The following is an 18,741-nucleotide window of genomic DNA, read 5'->3' on the forward strand; positions in this document are numbered from 1 at the left end:
GCTGAAGCATGGCCATCATGTCCATCATACCCTTTTGGAATGTCTCTGGAGCTGAGCCGTGATAAGGGCCAGGTCAGACGCGAAGAGCGGCTGAGGCTCCACATGCTGGATATGCTGGGATACTGACCGAGGGTCCAAGTTTGGACGGTAGGTGACCTCCGAGCCGGTGAGGGAGTCCGCTCGGCCTCTCGGTTATGCGCAGGCGAATGGCCTCGCTCCGGTCGGGGATTGGGGGATCCCGATTATGTGCGGGCGAGTGGCCTCTCTCTGGCCGAGAACCTGCTCGGAGGCTGGCTTGCCGCGAGTGTTTTTGGTTGGTGCCATGTCAATTGGCGTTCTGAGCTGAGTAGCTGATGAATAAATCTGAGTGAGTGGTGGCGAAGTAACTTTTTGTACTATCCCCACAGACGGCGCCAAACTGTTTCTGTCTAGAAATTAAGGGTTCGATTCCTTTGCTTAGTACCGGGTCAGATTCGAATGTCCTGAGTCAAAGTCCGTACGCCGGAATCCTGCAAAAGTAACGGTTAGACTGCCCCGGGGGTTGTTCCGGGATCGCCTCTCCGACGCTCAAGTCAGTGATCAAGCTTAGAGAGATAAAGTCTAGAGAGAGATGCTCTGGTTTGTTAGGTAAGAATTCAATACCTTCTCATTGATGAGGGGGTTGAGTATTTATAGTGCTGGGATATCCCAACTGTAGGCCAGCTGGGGGCACTGACAGCTGGAATGCACCATCACAGGTGGGGCCCACTGGAGGCTCTAAGGCATTTAATGGGCTGGATTACCCTTGGTAAGCTTGTATCAGGAAATAAGCCCAAACACTTACTATGATCACTACTATTTCATTGAGTTTAAATTGTGCTATTTGATTTTTTTTTGCACAAAGAGTTGGCACGGCATAACGAAGGACTAAGAGGGATCAGATGTAGAAACACATTGTTTTTCTTAGCTTTAGAACATGAAGTTTTTGCAAAAACCTTGTTCTAATAAAGAGCATGGTTATTGCACAAGGGATATGAATTAAAAGGCCGTTCAATGACTTACGGTTCACAAGTCATGCAAGTATGCAACTATACATTACTAGTATTAGGGTATTTACAGGAACCAAGGATGTCTTGACCTAGTGGTTAAGATTGAGGTGTTGTAAACGATAGGTCACAGGTTCGAATTCCCCCTCCCCTACTACTTTGTACCGCCTTCGTGGCTCATATGGATATATAAAAAAAATTAGGGTATTCACAGGGGTGGTTAACCAGTTTGCTCTTTTTACGAACCGTAACAGTAAATGTTTAGACTGGTTACCACTTAACCGATTTTTCGGTTAATCATTAACCGTTATTTAATTTATACTCTTATGTTTTACTTAATGTACTATATATTTTCAATTTTTCTGTGCATATATTGTAATATTGTATATACTCTAACATAAAATGGATAATAAATCCATTGAAAAATATAACTAACACTAATAATTCACTTCATTTCCTAATCATAGTGTTTATATTAGTACTAAAGTTTCCAAGTAATTACATATTTTTCCTAATTGTTGTAACTTAATAGGATCAAATATTAGAATTAATGTAATTGTTTGAAATTATTTTACAACAATTAGATAGAGAAAAATTATATTTCGGTATTTCGGATAACCGTTCACTCAAAAATCATAACCGTAATCGTACCGTTTAACCGTTAATTTTATAAATTTGGTAACCATATCGTTGAATTTTTTTTATCATTACGATAACGTACTATCCATTTAAACCGATATTTCGATATTTCGATACAATTTTTTGATTTCCATTTTTTATCAACATTCCTAACTAGTATACAACCTGTATATTTTTTTTGATTGGACAAGTATACAGCCTTATGAGTTATGTCTTCATAATTTGACTTGTCTTCCTCTTTATCTTACTTTCTCGGCATTTTCCTACCTTGGCTTAGTCTCGAAAACTACAATATCTTTCAAAGCATAAAATGTAATTATCTTCTGCATATAAAAAGTTTGTCATGAAATGTAATTATCTTCTGCATACGTGTATTAATACAACGGTATCTTCAAAGCATAAAGTTTGTGGCAACACTCTCTCCATCTACAGTTACATGTTACATTGTCCCAATATTTATATATTTCAAACTATAGGCTTACCCCATCAAGAATTCTGCCAGAGCATAATTCAGGTACAGTACATGAGGTAGAACCCCAAATTATACAATCATTGCTAAGATCTAATAGTTGCTGTGTCATTCCTTTAAAATCTAGTGGCGTACTGCTGCGTTAGTTCTTGTTGCATTAGCTTAATTTAAGTATGCAATACTTTGTTGAAGTGTTGTATGTAGGGCTGACAATGAGTTGAGACACGCTCGTGAGCTACTCGGTCAAAACTCGGTCAAAGCTCGACTCGAGCTCGAACTTGACTCGACAGGTTAACGAGTCGAGTTGAGCAACTCAATACTCGAGTTGAGCAACTCAATACTCGACTTGAGAAACTCGTGAAATACTCGATAATTATATATATCTATATATATATATATATATATATATATATATATATATATATATAATATATATATATATATATATATATACTTTTAATTTTTGTAAGAAATATTAACTTTATTTTTTTCTATAAAAATACTTGTACTTTTATTTTTAAAAAAAATGAAAAAATGTGTATAAAATGACCAAAGAGCAAAGTAAATAATTTCTTCTATAAAAAATAGAACTATATCAAATGACTAAAAAGCTTGAAACGAGTTCGAGTTCGTTCGAGCTTGAAACGAGTTCGAGTTCGAGCTTGAAACGAGTTCGAGTTCGAGTTTGAGTTCGAGCTTGAAAATTTAAAACTCGCGAGTTTTCGAGTCAAGTCGAGTTTGAGTATGAGTTTTCGAGTTCAAGTCGAGTTTAGTCAAATTCGAGCTCGACTCGCATCATTGCCAGCCCTAGTTGTATGTCTATTGTCTATCCCAAATGCAACGTTTTAGTACTGCAACACTCCTGGTAATCTAATGCAAAACTTTTGCATTATTTTTCAAAAACAATTGCAACACTTTTTTTTTTTTTTTTGAGGGGAACAATTGCAATACTTTATCTTGATATATGCAACACTTTTCTATATTTTTAATACGTTATTAGGCAACCTATTTTTTTTGAACAAAAGCAAAAATTGTTTTGAAATTCTTATCATTAATTGTGAAGCCTAAATAAAAAAAAGAGTAGATGAAAATAGAGCCATTGATATATACATATTTATTCTTTAAAAAATACTCCCTCCGTCCTCTATTAATTTACCCCTTTCTTTTGCATAGAGTTTTAGGAGGAATAGTATTGTGGGGCATACAGAGAGAGAGAGAAAAGATTATTTATACTTAAAGTTGAATATATGTGTGATGAAAAGTTTGTGGTCCCATTCTAAAAGTAGCAAAAAAAAAAAAAAAAAGGGGTAAACTAATACTCCCTCCGTCCCAATTTATTTGCTACAAGCACTTTTTCACAAAGACCAAGGAGGAAGTGGGGACCATTGACATAAATGGAATTAACAAAAAAGCAAATAGGTAAATTGGGGAACCTATGTATTATATATGGAAACATTTACAAAATCAAGAAGGGAGTGATGACAAATTTATACATAAAGTGTGTGACCTATGTACTATATATGGAAATATTTGCAAATGTAGCAAATAAATTGAGACACCCCTAAATGACAAAATGTAGCAAATAAATTGAGACGGAGGGAGTAATAAGGAACACCAGACACCCTTAAAAGGAATAAGGGTAAATTAATAAAGGACGGAAGGAGTATACATTTATAAAAATATGACCATTATTTGATATGTAACAATAAAAAATCATTAATAATTTTCTACAATTGTAGCCCGCTAAGATGAAACATTTTAAGCCATTAATGCTTACACATGCCCAGTAATATCACGTTATGTACTCATGTGCAGATGTGCTGATGTGCATGTCAAAAACAACAAAAGAATCACGGCAGGTCCGCATGTGGTGCTTTTTTACTTTTCCCAACCTCAATCCATGGCATCTCCCTCCTGGTGAATGGTTCATATACAATTACAAATTTAATTACAATACATGAACTTTTGTTGTTGTCCCTCCTTTTTTTTTTTTTTCTCTTTCTTCTTTTTTTAATATTTTTTTCCTTCTCTCCTCGTAATTCATAAACCCTTTAAGATTTAGCTATTGTTAAGTGTGTTTTAATTTTTTGTTCAGCAAATTTGACAACTTTTTTTTATAAATGTATTTGGTAACAATTAACTGATTGTTAAAAACTTATTGTCATTTGTTTGTGTAAAATGATACTTATAGATATTTTAATACATATGAGTAGTATTTTACTTAGAGGCAAAAAAGTCATTGAACATATTTTTACCTAATCCTCTAATGAAAAAGCTCTTATTAAGAACTTTTTCATTTTGAGAGTTTTTATTCCAAAACTCTCTCTAAAATCTCTTTTACCAAACACTTCTTTTAGAGTTTTTGACTAGTCAAAACTCTAAAAATAGTCCAAAACTCTAATTGACAGACACCCCCAAAGTAGTTATTGGTCCTATTTGGTAAATAGAGTTGAGAGTTTAGCTGTTAGAGTTTAGAATTTGTTGTTAGAGTTTTAACTTTTTGTTCAGCAGATTTGACCGTTGATTTGATAAATTTTTTTTATAAATGTATTTGGTAACAATTAATTGATTGCTAAAAGTGTATTGCCATTTGTTTGTGTGAAATGACATTTATAGACATTTTAATACATATGTGTAGTATTTTTAGAGACAAAAAAGTCAATTTAGTTTGCCAAATAGAGTTTAGAGTTTAGCTGTTAGAGTTTAGAGTTTGCTGTTAGAGTTTTACCTTTTTGTTCAGCACATTTGACTGTTGATTTGACAATTTTTTTTTTTATAAATGTGTTTGGTAAAAATTAACTGATTACTAAAAGCTTATTGTCATTTATTTGTGTAAAATGACATATATAGACATTTTAATACATATGTGTAGTATTATTATTAGGGGCAAAAAAGTCATTAAACATATTTCTACCTAATCCTCTAAAGAAAAAGCTCCTAATAGGAGCTTTTTCATTTTGAGAGTTTTCATTCTAAAACTCTCTCTAAAACTTTCTTTTACCAAACACCCCTTTTAGAGTTTTTGACTAGTGAAAACTCTAAAAGTGATCCAAACCTCTCTTTTTGCTCCAAAGCTCTAATTGCCAAACACCCCCATTGAACATATTTTTACCTAATCCTCTAAAGAAAAAGCTCCTATTATGAGTTTTTTCACTTTGAGAGTTTTGGTCTCTCTAAAACTCTATTTTACCAAACACTCATTTTAGAGTTTTTTGACTAGTTAAAACTCTAAAAATGATCCAAAAACTATTTTTTGATCCAAAACTCTAATCACCAAACACCCCATGGTGCATTTAATAGTTTCTAATTGTTCAATCAAGTTTAAGCTGGTAGTCTGGTACTGGCATATTGCCATATTTAGTAATAGCTTTGTTTTGTGTTGAATTGTTGCGCTATACACAGAAAATGAAAAGCTTATAAAAAGCAACAATATCCACAAAGCATAAAGTTTGTAGTCTCAAAGGATGAGGAGCTAGCTCATGTGGTAGAGCACTCCCTTCTGATCCTTGAGGTCAGGGGTTCGATCCTTACCCCCAGCATTATGTTGGGGTATTTCCTTAGCATGCTTTGCATGCTTTACCAGCCAATGTGCTGGTAGTTCCTACAAGGCTAGTAGCCTTGATAGGGGTTAGCCCTTGGGCTGACTTAATTTCCTAATCAAAAAAAAAAAAAAAAAAAAAAAAAAATAAAGTTTGTAGTCTCTACATTTACGTTTTTGTTTTTGGCGACACTCTTTGACTCTTTCCATCTACTAGCCTTCATATGCACGCGATGCGTGCATTAATTTCAAAATTTGTTATTCTATTAGATACTCCATTCGTACTTTATTTATGATTAAACTTTAATGTGAAAAATTCAACAGTTAGATGAATTTAGATATATTAATTCGCTAATGTAAAAAAATAAAAAGGTTGTAAGTGATTGTTAACATTAATTTTTTGTGAATGAATATTGAACAGAAAGAACAAATATAATGAGTTGTTTTAACTGAATTAAAGAGTATCAAAGGTACTGAATGTTCAGACTTTTCATGTGCACGTTATGTATGCCATCTTTTTTATAAGGTATAAATATTTTGTCCATTTAATATTTGATTGAAGTATTTGATACATATACCATTTTAAACTTGTTTTAAATGGCAAGTTGGAATGAGAATTTTTAAATGATTTGCTTTTGTAATTTTTTTCATTCCATTAATTAGATCATTAAGGGTATTTTAGTCACTTCAAAAAAGGACACCACACCTCCTCCCTTGGCTTATATAATAGAGATATATATTTCAAACTTATAGGCTTCCACATCAACAATTCTGCCAGAGCATAATTCAGATACAGTACATGAGGTAGAACCACAAATTATACAACCATTGCTAACACTTACAATATAATCTATATCATATATAATATTAAAGCAAGAAAACTTTTGTCCTATGTGGCAAGCTATTACCCTTCCTCTACTCTCCTTCACCCTCAATTTCCCAATGTCTCTTTCAATACGCCACGTGGCCAAATTTTCTGCCTCATCTTTGCTTTGATTTATTGCCTTAATTGATGCCTAAAAAAATTCTGTATATTCGTCCTTGCTAATTAATTAATGCATAAATACTGTAATAAAATTCTTCCTTTTTCCATCCCTTAATTAGAGGAATTGTATCAAATCCATTTAAAACTTTCCCTAACTTCGAAGATTTATCCCTTTTCGGCTATCAAAGATTAATTCTTCACCTTTCTTCAAAAAAGTAAAAATAAAAAAGACCAAAGCAGTAGAACAGCAACGACAATTCATCAGTGCAGTGAGATGATGGTGGTCCGACAATCGGAGAGCCGAGAAACGCCACCGGCAGAAGCAACAACTTCTTTTTATTTGTTGTAATCAGCAGATCAATCAATCCTTGGAGTATATAGTTGAGAAATCAAAAAAAAAATCTTTCATTATAATGATGAATTTGCAATCATCATCTTCAACCCAAAACCATCACGTTTGTAGTAGTTGATGTCTTCGAAATTTTTTCACAATTACTGCAAAAAATATCTTGATTTATTTCTTGAAATCTCCATGATATTTTTTAAAAGGATAAATAAGAATGAGATAGAAAGATTTTGGATTATTGGGAGTTTGGGTTTGTTAGGTTAAAGAGTTCTATAGATGCTGAAGAGGAAAGTGAGGAGGTTTTCTTATTCTATAGATAAAAAGATGTTGAAGATGTCGTACAGATTAATACTATTAAGTCATAATTTTCTTATTGTAACATTTTTTTAAAAAAAAATCAGGACTTAATATTTGACCCCCACGACTTAATATCAACAACATTTTATCTACGATATAATTATTTAGTATAAATACTTTTCGATAAATTTAAGATTTTAAAATATAAAATATTTATTTAAATACTTTTTGATACATTTCATATAAATTTAAGATTTTATAATATGTTCCTTAGAATATAAATACTTTTCGATATTCTATATATTTCGTATAATTATAGAGATTGGCAGAAATTGTAGATAAATTAGGAGAGAAGTAAGGAGATAATTTGGGTAACATGAGTGAACTCATAATAATAATTTTGAAGTCATGATAGAATAACGTATAAACAAGCGAGTGTAATTAAATGGGTACATTCTATAATTATTTTAACATATTTATCATATTTTCATAAATAATGTATAACAATATTTTGAAATCAGGAGCAAAATTGACAATAAATTAGCCTTAATCAATCCTTGGAGTATATAATTGAGAAATTAAAAAAAAAAGATCTTTCATTATGATGATGAATTTGCAATCATAATCTTCAACCCAAAAGCATCACGTCTGCAATACTTGATGTCTTCTAAATATTTTTACCATTATTGCAATAAATATCTTGATTTATTTCTTGAAATCTCCATGATATTTTTTAAAAGGATAAATAAGAATGAGATAGAAAGATTTTGGATTATTGGGAGTTTGGGTTAGTTAGGTTAGAGAATTCTATAGATGTTGAAGAGGAAAGTGAGGAGGTATAATGGTTTAGCAAAGTATGACAGGGAGAGAGTGAAGGCCTATTCTCCCCAGCTTATTTTCAGTTCAGTTCAGTTCAGCTCCAATCAATTCAGTTCAGTTCAGTTCAGTTCAACTCCAATCAGTTCAGTTCAGTTCAGATCAGTTCAGTTCAGTTCCATTCTTTTATAACCATTTTGTTAAATATTATTATTATGTTGGTATAATTTATTTTACTAATTACTCTTATTATTATTATTTAAATATATATCATTACTATTAAGTATTATTATTATTATTAGTATTATTGTTGTTGTTGTTGTTTCAATATATTATTTTGTTTATTATAGCTTTACTCATTATTACTATTATTATTAGGATGAACATGGTTTAGGTCAAAGCACAAATAAACCCACTTTTTTTAGCCCATAAACCAATCAAATCGCGTCAAGACGGTTTATGATGTAATTTTCGCGGTCCAACCCAATCATTATTTTTATTACTAAATATTTTTATATTATTAAATCTAATTATTAAAATAGTAATATTAATTTACTTCTTAGATATTATTGTTATTATATATCATCATCAAGTATTAATATATTAATACAAATAATATAAAATAATTATTATTAATTATCTTTATTATCATTAATTATTATTATTATTATTAATTTATGATTATTAATATTATTTATTATAACTATCATTTAAAAATATCCAAAATACTATTATTATTATTATTCATAATTATTACTTATCATTATAATTATTATTTAATATTCATATTATTATTGTTTAAAATATTATTTATATATTTATTACATTCAGTTTAATTCAATTCAATTCAATTAGTTCAATTCAGTTCAGTTCAGTTCAGTTCAGCTCCAATAAGTTAAGTTCAGTTCAGTTCAGTTGTTTTATGCCGAAGAGAACAGGCCCCGAGTGTGGTTGAACTTCAATTGTCAAATTATAATGTTAACATTTAAAGCAAAGCATTGTACTCAAAGTTATTATTGTACATAAAATCGCAAATTGAGCGGGAAAGTTTTATTTTATCAATATTAAGTTGTATGGGTCAATAAATTCCAATTCATTTGATGGTAAGTGTTAAGTATATTCCAATTAGAGTTACTATATCTATCATTCAACAAGTGGTTTCACCTAAGCAAAAACATTCTAACGACACAAAATAATTGCACCTCTATTGATGCTATTCAATATGTGACTCCATTGTAAAAGAAAAATAACAATTTTTTTGGGGGTAAGATGATTGGTAATAATGTTGCATTATATATCTTTATCTATCTTATCAAAAGTTTTACTACAAAACTCATTTATGAAAGTTAAATCAAATAAATAAAAGGAAAATTTGACATTAGCAATCTGAATTATGGACAGTTTGCTTTATAATGTCTCAATTTTTAATTATCTCATAGCAGTCCCTTAATTTAAGGAACTAAAATCATAAATATTAAAAAGAGTAATCCCTTAATTGTCAAGCTTATATGTCAAAAGAGGGATTTATAAGTATTCAATTTTAGTTGGCTTATAAGAGAGTGAAATGGTTGTGAAAGATCAGATAAAGTTATTGAATTGGAAAAGTTGTGCATTTGCCGAGGCACTTTGTTTTGACAGCTTCTTTTGTCTTTGATGTAAAAGATAATATTGAAATGTAAATCATACAGAGAACCTATATAAAACACACATATATTATACAAGTACTGCGTATTTATATTTGTTTACTTACAACATTATCATTTTCAAAATTAGTCTTAATGAATATCAAAACTTTTGTTGGATTCATTTATAATCTTTTGCCAGTTGGATTAATTGATCGTCTGGTGGGAAATGATAACAAATTCATAAGTTGTTAGAAGAAGCTCTAAAATAGATATGCATATGGTATACCATTAAATAACCTTATTTCCTCTATGAGGAAATAAATATTCTAAAATTGTTTGTTGGAAGAAATTAATGAGTAAAGGTTAATGGTGGACCATCGGAGTCACTTGGGGTAGTCTTTCAGATTCAAAAAGTAAACTGGAAAACCATATATAATACTCATTGTGTTAGACGGAACGAGAAATAAGGTATGATACAATATATCATCGAAATTGTGGTCATTTCAGATAGCAACGGGGAACAAGGTATTTAGTCGAAAAGTAAAGTGGAAATGATTTATCTTATTATTTTCTATAAAAGTAATGTACAATTTGTAAACCATACATCGTATGGATATTAGACTCGAAAGAGAGATATCTGATGAGCATCGCGACACTAATTGAGAAAGGTGAATCAATAAAATGAGTTAATTGTCAAGCTTATATGTCTAAGGAGGGATTTATAAGTATTCAATTTTAGTTGGTTTATAAGAGAGTGAAACTGTTGTGAAAACATCTGATAAAGTTATTGAATTGGAAAAGTTGTTAATTTGTCTATGCACTTTGTTTTGACAACTTCTTTTTTCTTTGTTGTAAAAGATAACATATGAAATGTAAATCATATAGAGAACCTATAAAATACACAAATATTATACAAGTATGCGTATTTTATATTTATTTACTAACAACATTATCATTTTCTAAATTAGTCTTAATGAATATTAAAACTATTGTTGGCTTAATGTATTCTAAAATTGTTTGTAGGAAGAAATTAATGAATTAAGGTTAATGGTGGGCCATTGGAGTCACTTGGGGTAGTCTTTGGAGGCGAAAAGTAAAGTGGGAAACCTGTATAATACTCATTCCGATCCGTCTGATGGAATGGGGAATAAGGTATGACATAATACATCATCGAAATTGTGGTCATTCAGGTAGCAACGGGGAGTAAGGTATTTAGGAGAAAAGTAAAGCGGGGAAACCCCATATGATACTTATTCTGTCAGATGGAATGGGGAATAAGGTATGATATAATATATCATCGAAATTGTGGTCATTTCAGGTAGCAATGGGGAATAAGGTATTTATACACCGTATGGTACTCATTCGTTAGATGGAAAAAATTTCATATGAGGTTTCGAAAAAGGCTTTTTTGTTGGTGTGTGTTAAAATTCAAGGACAATCTTATCGCATATTAAATTTGTATCTCCCGAGACCAATTATTAGTCATGGCCAATTTAATGTTGCCATTTCTCAGTCACGAGTAAAAATTGTTTAATACTACTAATTTATGAGAAAGAACATGGGAATTCTAATACTTTAAGGCATTTCAAGGAAAAAAAATGAAGACAATAATGTGGAGAGGGTTTCTGAGACAATTGACCCCTCACTGGAATTGGATGAAGACAAAGTTCGTGTAAATCTCTTTCTTTTGTGCGGTTGAGATCCTTAATTTACCTAGCCATCTCAACCTTAAATGATGGCTTTGTGTGGAGCTACACCAAAATTGGTAAGTATTTTATTAAATTAGGCCATCATTATTAATTTTTTTAAGAATTCCCATACAGATGTTGTTGGCGGTTTTATTTTATCGGAGTGTAGAATTTGGAATTCCAATGTTCCTCCAAAGGTGTTGTTGGCGTTTGCTTATGATGATGTAGTTGCTTTTGACTATGTTATACTTCCTCCGTTGTTTTTCTACTGTAAAAATTGAGTTTCACACTTGCCAATGCACACTTTAACTATTAACGTCTTTAATTACTTTTTAGTAAAAATTACACAAATTTTGAAACACTTGAAAGTATATATATCGAGACGAATCTAACAAGATCTCACATGACTATTTTTTTCTTGCATAAAAACCACAATAAATAGTAAAAAGGTGGTGAATGAATAGTGTAAAAATCTCATTGTTGCAATAGAAAAAGAAGGAGGAAGTAGCTTCTTAATAAATTCTGTTTGCCCTAAAAAAAGTCTTCCAAAATATATGAGTATCATGTATCTCTAAACAATTTAAAATGTATATAAAGGTGTATTTCTCTTAAACACAAAGTTTTTTTTAGCAAGTAGACGTAATATATAAACATTCTTATTATACTAAAAAGTTCCCGTGCATTATGCACGGGTCCAAAACCTAGTATATATATAAAGCTAGAAAAATTTGCTTATGTGTCAAGCTATTACTCATTTCGCCACATGTCATCACTATGCTTATTCTCATTTTTTTAGTGCCACGTGTAAAATGGATCAATTACAATCTTATAAATTTGGTAAGTTTCACTCAACAAATGGAAGTACTTTACAATCATATTAGTTTGTGTATAATTCCTGCACAGTTACTAACTAATAATAAACAATGTTAATATTGATATAACTTACCATTTTACATTACCATTTATGTAACTTACCCGTAGTCGTAGATTTTGATTTATAATGTAGACAATTTATTTTGGAGTTGCGGAATTGATAATTTTCACAACTTTTTATATTGCTGAATTATTACTCCAGTAGAGTACATTATTATTAGATATTATTGTAGTATACAATAATTATCTTTGCGTGTCATTTGTCTATATTAATACTGTAGGGGAGCAATAAGTTCGAGTTGGATTAATTTCAAGTTCACCTGATTTCTATTTCGGGTCACTTACCCTAATACAAACTTGACTTGATTCTGATTTCAGGTCGAAAATTAGAATTTGAACCCGACCTTTTCGATTTCAGGTTGACCCAAAACCAACCCAAAATGACCTGATTTTAAATTTAATCATTGCAATAATTCAACATATTGAGTGAGTCTTGAATTCAAATGCCAACTTAATCAAATTTAGAATATTCAAGAAACGAGTTTGGTCTAATACAAGTTAGATAAACATAGGTTGGTCTGCCTTGAATTTGACCCCACTTCAAAGTCAGATTATTCGGATTGTTTTGAAGTTCAAAAATTCAACCTGAACCTAACCCATTATTTTTTCTGGTCGGGTTGGGATAACCCATCTTTTTTTTCAGGTTCAAAATTTTAACCCAAATCCGAAATTTTCAGGTTAGATTCGAGACGGGTTATCATATTGGATCAGCTTTAATTTTGACAGCCCTAATGAAAAGATTATATCATGAAATATAAATTTACAATTTATAATCTTTCAATTTTAAATGTAGTCATTCCAATAATTTTGGAATTAAAAAAACTATTTGAGAACTAAAAAAAATCCATGTGCATTATGCACGGGTCCAGATAATCTTAATATAAATTATTTCTCAAATAGTCAAGATGTAAATTATTTCGCAAGTCAATAGTAACAAATTTTAAAAGCCATCTAATCTTTTATTTCTCATTTATATCTTTCTTAAATTATTTCAATATTTAGTTGTGTATGATCACTTCATGATTCTAATGTAAATATCACAAAATATTAATTTCTAAATTGAAATATTTTGGGTTTTCATATTTTTTCTTAGATATATGTTATTAATATTAATTATCAGCACATATTTTGCTGACCCGCAAATGAAAACCATGCTTCATTAGGGGAATAGATTTTTTTTAATATGTAACAATATTGATATAAACAATTAGATTCATTGTAAGAAAATTTATGTGAGCTTAAAGCGAGTTTGAACAAGTTTGATCACTAAATGTTACTCAAAGTTAATTAAATTAACCTAAGCAATGTATGTGCTATTAACTTAGTACCATTTAATCATTTATATGGATAATAATAATAATACTGATTATTATAGATAATTTATATTTCAGTATAGTGCATCGCACGGTTGTAAGCCAATTTTAGACTATTCTTAATACAATATTATATCATTTTGATAACAAGCCCATTTAGTTATTTTGTTTAAGGTTAAACCCATTTTAATTTATACGATTCTCATTACAAGATCATAATATCGTGTAGGATATTTCATATTCATTTCTTAGGTATATATTAGAAGAAAAATTCATACATTACAATATATATTCATTTATATATTACAATATACATGAATTTTTTGTATAATAATAATTATGATTAAATGGGTTAAACGGGTAATTCGTTTATCAAATAGGTCAGGTCAGGGTTGAGTATTTCAACCTGTTTATTAAATGTTTAGTAAACCCGAACGCAAATCCAACCAAACCTGAACTGATTGCCAGTCCAACTTGGTTGCCTACTCTACTTTTATGTTTATACTATTTCATTACATATTATAAAATATATATACCATGATTTCAAGGGACGTATTATATATTAAATATATATTGTCATATCAAGAGTTATTAGCAACAAGCGTTTGATGAACATTAATAACTGATATTTCTATATTCATTTCTTATATATATTATAAGAAAAATTTATACATTACAATATATATTCATTTATATATTACAATATACATGAAATTTATTGTCTATTTGATAAGATGAGTTACATGTTATTTTTTTAATAAATAAATTGAAAAATGTATTTTCTCTTTAATTTTTTGTCAATTTACATTTACTATACAGTGTAAATTATAATGTCACTACTTTATGTAGGGTTTGCAAAAGCTAACTCAATACGAAATACGACCCGAACCTAACCCAAAATAAGCAGGTTAGGGTCGGAACTTTGACCGATTTTCTAACACATTGATTATATAGGTAGGTTGAGGTTGACATCTTCGACTCGAAATTGACATGCTTTGACTTTATTAACTTACATATATGTAGAAAATTCTCGAAAAATATATTGATAAATCTAAAATTTGTGTTAAAAAAGTAAATATTGCTAAAATTGGTCACAATTATTATAAGAAATATTAAACATGCATACTTTCAACAGTGAACTCTCTCATATATACTTTTAAGAAAATAATTAATTTTTTGTATAATACTAATTATGATTAAATGGGTTCAACGGGTAATTCACTTATCAAATAGGTCGGGTCAGGGTTGAGTATTTCAACCTGTTTATTAAATGTGTAGTAAACCCGAAAGCAAATCCAACCAAACTTGAACTGATTGCCAGCCCAACTTGCTGGTTGCCTGCTCTACTTTTATGCTTATACTATTTCATTTCATATTTATATAAATATAGATACACCATTATTTCAAGGGACGTATTATATAATTTTAAATATATATTGTCATATCAAGAGTTATTAGCAAAAAGGGTTTGGAAAACATTAATAGCTGATAAAGAACGTGAAAACTCAAATGTTACCACAAATGTATAGTACAAAGACGTGGTTCAAAATGTTTTTAAAATACTCTTATTATTATTGTCATTTAATAATTCATTTGTGATGTTCATTCACTTCGTTGAGATAAAAGGGTTTTTTCGTGTTTCCTCTTTAATAAATGCTACATGCAAACTTGCAGTGTTTTACCATGTATAACATAATATATACACATTCTTATTTGATATAAAAATTAAATCAAAAAAATAAACTTCCCGTGCATTTTTGCACGGGTGGAAAACTAGTACTACTACAAATTGAATTTCAACGTTGGCAGTGTCATGCCTTTAACATCTAGTGGCGTAGTGTAACACCCCCAAAATCCATACACGTCTAATGCTACGTCGCATCGACTTTGGGAGTGTTACCGCCGCGATGGAACGCAAGGCATAATTAGAAATATGGTAACTCAAATTCATTGTCTCAAAACCAAATTGCAGCGGAATAGAAAATGTAATTACAACTCGGGAATCATAGATGACCCCTCTTTATTCAAACTCAAACCATGTAATAATGTTCTATAAAATTCATTAATGATCAAACCAAAAGTTAACTTCAAACTACAGTCTAGCCCCCATATGCTTGATGTCATGCAGCAGCACCAGCTCACCTAGTCTGCTCCCCATTGAAGTATCAATAGTTCATCACAGGACAACAAACACATAATAACACACAGGGTCAGCTATGCTGAGTACGTAATGAACCATTGAAACTATATGAACATAAATGATGCATACATTACCACTGTTATATGAACCTACGTTATCTCACATCCTTTAATCTTTCATTATTTGGCATCGAACGGGCACCGTCATCTCACTAGAATCATACGGGCTACTGAATCCTTAATAGACAACTTGGTCTATTAGATGAAATGCAAATACGGTTTTGTTCCGTCTCACACCCATCACCTTAGTATGCATACCCCCAAGATCGAACGGAACCTTCCGCCTACTTGAGTTATCAAAATATAAGGACACTACTGTCGTCACAGTAGGCCTGCGTAGGAGTGTAGGACAAGTCCTACACTCCCCCCATTGTTCTATACTTGTAGGGAGTCCAACTACAAGTATCGCCATAATCTTCTTTTATTACCAATCATTCTTTTATAACTTTAAGGAGTCATTTACATACTCTCTTAATTACCAAACTCAATCTTATCCCTAGTAACACTCTTGTTACTCTATAGATCAGATTAATAATGCTGATGTTACACTACGATAGAACTTCGCATTTCAATGCAACATATTTCAATGCATCATATTGATTTCACGTTATAAACGTCTAACCAAACAATCACAATCAAATGTTCCCTATCATGGTACTAGGTTCCAATAACATGAACTGCAACCTAAACATGATACTAAGCTTTGAAAGTAAACTGGTACGCGTACGTACCTTGTAACGGAGAATTTTCGCTGACTTAATAGAACGAGCCGCTTATGAAATTGGGACCTAAATCGTTAAAACAAAGCTTTAGTGTTACGTCCTTGATAACACTAACAACTACTACGTACTAAGACCATAACGATCTAACGATTCGAATTACGCAATAGTTAAAACCTTATTCCAGAACTTTCGTTATAATTCTAATCTAGTGAATTTAACGTCTTTTAGAAGTCAGAGTTAGTGAGTAACTAAGTTAGTTAGTAACAAGTCCACTGTTTTACCATCCAAAATGTCATAAGTCCAGCCTGTCTTATGTCCAAAAGTCAAGTCATATGTCCAAAAGGTAAGTCATATGTCCAAAAGGTAAGTTCCATGTCCAAAAGTAAGTTCCATGTCCAAAAGGGTAAATTCCATGTCCAAAGGGTGAGTCACACGTCCAAAGTCAGATTTCATGAAACAGGTTACTCATGAAACGATAATAATGTAACTAATAATAATACACAATTTTCCTACTTCCAACTTATTCCAATTACAAACCTAACCAGAAATTTTCACTTAAAACAGAACAATAACTTAACTAATAATTTATTACACAACTCTAATTATTAATTAATAATTACAAACCTTTCTTAACTACGAAACAGTAAATATAAGAATAATTAATAAACTGACATACTAAGTTAAGTACAAAATTATACCGTTAGAAATCGCCGGCGAAAGAATTCCGGCGACCGAAAACCACACCACACACGCGCACAACACCGAAACCGGTTTCCGTCGCCCAAACCCCCTTGCGCGACCCAGATCCGTCGCGCCACCACGCTCGCACGACGCGGAACCACGCTCACACAAACCTTCTCGCAACCTGTCGCGCAGCTACACTCGCACGACGCGATTTCTCGCGCACCCTCACCTTAGCTTGGCGCACTACCCTCGAACACCTTCGCGCACAACTCGACCCCTTCGACGAACTCGCGCAAGCTTTCAACCCTTGACGCCTGCGCACCGTTCGAACCACACAAAACCCTCGAACCGCTCTTTCGCGACCGGCTCGCACCGAATCTCGACCCTCCTCGCCTGCGCACTCGAACCACGAACACCCTTCGCACCAACACGGCGAGGGAGACGAAGAGCACAAGGAGAGAAATCCCGAAAGAGGGAGAACAGCGAGAGAGAAAGAGATCCGAGATAAAGAGAAAGAAAACTCTGAGAGAGAGGGAGAGAGAGAAATCGGCTGAGGAGAGAGTGAGGAGAGAGAAAAGTCGGCTGGGAGAGAGGGAGAAGAAAGGGTTTAGGGTTTTTTTTTTCTGAAATTCCATCTTCTTTTCCTTTTTATACTCCCTTCCAAAAGGTAGTAACCCTAGGTCGATTAGGTTACTCTTTTAAAATTCCGGAAATTCCTAACAAATTCATATTACTAATAATTTATTCCTATTAACTTGTAAATAAAATTAAAATACCTTTTTATTAATTCTTTTATATTTTCTTAATTAGTACGAAATTAGTATTAAAAATACGGAGTATTACAGGCTTCCCCCCTTAAAAAAGTTTCGTCCCGAAACTTTGAGGTAGCCCGTCTTAACGACGATCTTTTGCACTTCTAAGTCCCAAATTTCACAAGCGTTTTCTAACGTTCACACAATAGATAAGCAATTTTCACACATAACTAGCATATAACTAACATAATCAACATAATTAACATACTTTAGGGTGAAAGCGCGAAATTCTATCGCATTCTTCCCCCCTTAAAAGAAAAGTTACGTCCCCGTAACTCACGTACCTCTTGGAAAAGCTCAGGGTACTTCAGACGCATTGCATCTTCGGCTTCCCATGTGGCTTCCTCGGTAGTTTGATTTCTCCACAACACCTTGACAATTCTGACGTCCTTATTCCTCGTACTTCGCACTTTGCGGTCTAGGATCTGGACAGGTTTCTCCTCATAGGACAAAGTTTCGTCTATCTCTACGTTTTCAGGTTCAAGGACATGTGACGCATCAGGTACGTATCTCCGGAGTTGGGATACGTGAAACACGTTATGGACCCTTTCTAGTCGTTGGGTAAATCCAGGCGATAAGCAACTTTCCCTACCCTCGCCAGTATCTCATAGGGTCCTATGAACTTAGGGCTTAGCTTCCCCTTTTTCCCG

At 32.0% G+C, this 18,741-nt stretch overlaps 1 long non-coding RNA gene across 1 annotated transcript; it reads right to left on the reverse strand.

The window, feature by feature from the left end:
* Positions 1 to 15,596: 15,596 nt before the first annotated feature.
* LOC130589747 (uncharacterized) lies at positions 15,597 to 18,128 on the reverse strand. Its single transcript, XR_008967388.1, has 3 exons — positions 17,294 to 18,128; positions 16,605 to 16,661; positions 15,597 to 15,821 (listed from the first exon to the last, which is right to left on the reverse strand). It is a non-coding gene; the product is annotated as an uncharacterized LOC130589747 (long non-coding RNA).
* Positions 18,129 to 18,741: the final 613 nt, after the last annotated feature.

The sequence above is a fragment of the Beta vulgaris genome, chromosome 8 (genome assembly GCF_026745355.1).
Source record: "Beta vulgaris subsp. vulgaris cultivar EL10 chromosome 8, EL10.2, whole genome shotgun sequence".
Classification (NCBI taxonomy): domain Eukaryota; kingdom Viridiplantae; phylum Streptophyta; class Magnoliopsida; order Caryophyllales; family Amaranthaceae; genus Beta; species Beta vulgaris.